The sequence below is a fragment of the Myotis myotis genome, unplaced genomic scaffold, assembly GCF_014108235.1.
Source record: "Myotis myotis isolate mMyoMyo1 unplaced genomic scaffold, mMyoMyo1.p scaffold_m19_p_9, whole genome shotgun sequence".
Taxonomy (NCBI): Eukaryota; Metazoa; Chordata; class Mammalia; order Chiroptera; family Vespertilionidae; genus Myotis; species Myotis myotis.
The window spans coordinates 92,507,461-92,512,278 of NW_023416401.1; positions in this window are offsets into that span (position 1 = coordinate 92,507,461).

Sequence of the window (4,818 nt, forward strand, 5' to 3'; positions counted from 1 at the left end):
GACCAGGCATGTCTTATTTAGTTGTCCCTGTTGGGGGGTCTTGGCCTGAGGGCCAGCCGACCTTGGGGGTCACTCCTCAGTCCCCTGGGGGCGGGGAAGCCACGCCCACCTGCCTGCTTCACCTGTGGCTCGGATGTCCTTCCCCTCCGCTTTCTAAATGCTGAGACTGGAGTGAAAAAGAAATGGGAGCCCTGAGAGCCCTGGGCCCAGGGCAGCTGGGACTGGGCTCTACAGCCCTCTGAGGGCGTGTACCGGCAGGCCAGGGGCGCCGCACTGTCGTCCCCCCTGGAGACAGCAGCTCCACTCCTTCCACACCCATTAGTTGACCATCCAGCTGCATGAGCGGCTGCCAGTGTTTGGAACGGGGCCCTCTCTCTCAGCTGTGCCAGTGCTCTATGCTGACCTTGGGCAGCTCCATTCATGCCCACCTTTGGACCTGACCACTCAGAGGCCTGCCCCACCGGGACATCCCTGTGGCGAGAACTCGGGTCCTCGCTCCTGGACACCACTGTCCCCCCTGGGTCATCTGTCCCCATGTTGGTGGTCTCCCAGTCCTCCCAGGAGAGGCCCATCTTCCCACCACTGATGGCAGGGGAGCTGTCCCTGCACTGGAACCACCTTGTGCCTGTGGCCTTGCCCCTGAGATAAGAGCTGCCAGCTCTGCTCCCATGAGTGTGTCCCCTTCTGCACAGCAGGTGGGAGAGGCCGCTCTAAGCCAGAAGGCCAGGGGTCGTGGGCGGCAGCTGTCTCCTGGGGTGGGGGCGTGCGTCTTCCTCTGTGCCTTTGGTCTTAGCTCAGGGCAAGGCAAAAACATTCTGAAAAATTAAACCAGCATTGTCTCTGGCCGAGTAGCTCAGTTGGTTAGAGCGTAGTCCTGATACAACGAAGTTGTGAATTCGTCCCCGGTCAGGGCACATCAAGAAGCATCCTGGGCTGTGCCCTGACTGCTGAGCAGTGTCCACCAGCTGAATGGACCACAGCGCCGGGTGGCTGGGCTCTTGGACACGGTGGTTTTAGTTTCTCACCGAAGGGGAGTGGGCCTGCCCACCCGGCGCCTTCCCTGTCTGCAGGCCCCCCACCTCCCTGCCAGCCTTAGTGTTCTGGGACGTTTTCCTTACTGTTTACTCTTCTTTTTTTTTTAATATTTTTTAAAATTTTATTTTATTGATTTTAGACAGGAAGGGAGAGGGAGATAGAAACATAATGACGAGAGAGAACCATTGATTGGCTGCCTCCTGCACACCCCCCACTGAGGATCGAGCCCGCACCCCAGGTATGTGCCCTTGGCCGGAATCAAACCTGGGACCCTTCAGTCTGCAGGCCGACGCTCTATCCATTGAGCCAAGCCAGCTAGGGCTTAATATATTTTTTTACTGATTTCAGAGAGGAAGGGAGAGGGAGAGACAGATAGAAACATCAATGATGAGAGAGAATGATTGATCAGCTGCCTCCTGCACGCCTCCTACTCCGGATCAAACCTGCAACCTGGGCATGTGCCCTTGACCGAAATCGAGCCGGGGACCCTTTAGTCCGCAGGCAGACGCTCTATCCACTGAGCCAAACCAGCCAGGGCTTGTTCACTCTTCTGATTATCCTAATTAGGTAGAACCACGATTATATTCAATATTTTCTCTATGGGACTCTATGGACCATCATAAAGTAACCCAGCCCTCCGCTGTCCTGGCCGTGTCCTCCCGGCCCGCTGCCGGCAGGGGCACAACCAGGGACCAGGTGGCCTGGAGCCGGAGCCCTGCAGGCAGATGTTAGCAGGGGGTGTGGTCTACATGGAAGGGCGGGGCCTGCCGGGAGCTCCCACATATCCCCACCCGACCCTAGGGACCTGGCAGAGGGCTCTGTGTGCAGCTGGACCCACCTGATGGGGTGAGCGCCCCGCTGGAGGGGGGCTTGACCCAGAGGTGAGTGGTCCCCAGGGGCGCCCTGGGCCTGGACCTCCTGGACCAGTTGCTCCGAAACCGCTGGGGCCTGCTGCGTCAGATGCGCTGCCTGACCCTGTGGGCTGTGCCAATCAGCACGACCGCTTGAAGTGGTTTATCGCAGAAGCTGGAGGGAATGGCCTGCAAGTCTGTCACACACGTGGGTTCCTGCGGCAAGGACAGGCGGGGACCTGGGGACCTGGGTCTCCAGGGCCACACGAGAACGTCCTCTGCTCGATAACCATGGCAGGACCTGAGGAACCAGAGCGTCCAGCCCCAGAGGGCGTGGGGAGGATCCACAGGACACGCGGGGGCCGCCAGGTCTGGAGGGACGCCCAGGCACGAAGAGCGAAGTTCTCCCCTAGCTCTGGGCCCCAGGACCCCAGCCAGCGAGCGAGCACACAGCAGGGCCAGTGCCAGTCGCACCGACCGGAGGTCACATCCTGGTGGTGGTGCTGCCTGGCTCACTGTCCCCACGCCTCCCACTTCCAGTCTCGGGGGGCGGGGGGGGCCATGAGCCTCTGCTTCAGAGGGATAAACCCTGCTGGGCACCAGTTTAGATGCTGGTTCCCCAGAACTTGGGGAGTGTCTGAGGCACCGCCCCCAGCGCCGGGACAAGGGCCCCTCTCCCCTAGATGCATTGTCCCCCAGCCATCTTGGTGGCTGACAGTCACGCCCTCAACGCCCACTGGGACTGGGGTACATGGAGACTGAGGGAAGGTCAGGGCTGCAGCTAGCCCACATCCAGCCACGTGGCACCTGGTGATTCTTGGCCCCTAGCTGGAAGCCCATTGGTGAGCAGATGTGCCAAGGGACCCGCACCTGGAGTAGGCCCACCTGCCTAGCATTTGCCCCAGTGGATGTGTCACCCCTGAAGTGGCCATTGCTTCCAGCCCCATCACAGACCTGGTCCCACAAACCCCTGTGGGAATTGCCCCGTTCTTGCCCTTTTCACCCAAGCACAGCCAAATCCACCTGCTATCCACTGCCCCACCACCTCCCACCTCTGAACCCTGTGCACCCTTCTCCCCCGCTCCCCTCAAACACTCAGCTTGGCCTTGAAGAGCCTAAACACCCCTCCCCCGCAGCTTCCAGCCTAAGGTTTGGCCCAGGGACCAGAGCAGAAGGTTCTCTCCCAGGACTTCCCCTGATGCCCTTGGGGCTGCACCAGGCCCGGGGCCCAGATATCCAAGTGAGGTGCTTCCTGCCTCCAGGTGTGCCAGCTGAGGCACCATGAGGCCCTGCCAGCCCTCCAGACCCTGTGGGCATGTGCAACATGCCTGACTCAGTGTGACAACCATGTGTGCCTGTGGCAGCCACTGCGGGGAAGGGGCAGCACCTCACGGGCTGACGAACCTGAGATTGACCTGGAGACACCATTCTCAGGTTGGTCAGTCCTGGAGGCACTGCCCAGGGGCAGCTGGCAGAGCCCTCACGGGCAGGTTTCTCCTCCTGGACCCGCCCCTTGAGTGTACCAGTAGCTTCTGAACCAGTATAGGAAGTGGCTCCAGGTCTGCCTCTTGCCCAACTGTCCCCTCCCAGGTTCTGTGGATATGTCCAGGCTGCAGCCCCATCCTCACAGCTCTCTCTCTTCCAGGTGAGAGAGGCCCAGATGCTCAAAAAGGCAGCTTGAAGGCCACCTGGCTCCCAACCTCCAATCGGTCCATCAGAGGGTATCTGGGGTGGGCTCATCCATCCCTGAGGGCACCACTGAGTCTTCTCCTCAAACTGGACTCTCCTGATGTGTCCAATAGCTGTGTTGGGTGCTGTCCCCTGGACAGTTTTGGACCTTGGACCTGGGAGGCTCCGAGGTGCCAGAGGAATTGCCCCTCCTCCCATTGGCCCCCAATTACCCTCCGCCATGACTGTCTGGAAGGTGATGCACTTCCATCACTCCAGGGGCCCCTGGTAAGAAATGAGCCCAAGAGTCTCCTAACCTGTGGCCAGTCTCCCTGAGCTGCTTCTGATGAGGGGACCCAGCTGCAGGAGACAGGCCCCCACTGACCCTCCAGAAGAGGGAGGAGGCTGTCTCCCCCAGGGGGCAGGGGCTGGGGGGGACAGCTGCACCCTCTCCTCCTAGGACACGTGTGTATGCGTGTCTATGGGTAGATGCGGCTACTGCACAAGCTTGTCTGGTAGTGTCGGCACGTGTGTGTTTGTTTTCTGGGAGCTGGTCAGCCCCCAGCTGGACTCAGGGGCCCACCCAGGAATGACCTACCCCTGCCCGGCTACTCTAACTGTTCGCCCCAGTCCTCATCTGGGAAACCTGGCTTGACAGAATGGCGTCTTCCCCGCCTTGTGGCCCTGTCGCACCTCCGGAGGGGCTAGGCCTGCCGCAGCCTCCAGGTTCCCAGCGCACAGCACAAGAACGAGCGAGCGAATGAATGGGGGCCGTGGAGACACAATGGGGCGAGGACAGACTCACCAGGTTCGGAAGAAGCCTTCCTGCTGACCTTTGGGCCCCAGCTCGGTGCTCTGTCCCTGGTGCCTGGCCACCCCTTAGACAAGCCTCCTGCCTTTATCTGCCCACCCTTGGCCTGGCCCCCACCCAGTGACTTCCTGTCTCCGCCCCATGACAAGCTTTTCCATTACATGGCCTTTGTGGGGGGCGGGGAGACCAAAGACACTGGGGGACAGGAAAGAGGCCAAAGCCAGGGCGGAGGGGGCGGGTGAGGGCGCCGGAGCCTGACAGCTCACCTAGAGTGGCCCAGACATCAGTATCGTGCGCCCTCACCCAGGCATACCTGCCACGGGCCACCTGTGAGGAGCCAGGAGCAGCGAAGGCAAGCTGCACAGAGTGAAGGACGGCTGGCCCGCTGAGGCCCTGGCCTGGCCACCTCTCCTGCAGCTGGGGATCTGGCCAGTGGCTAGGACCAGCTCATCA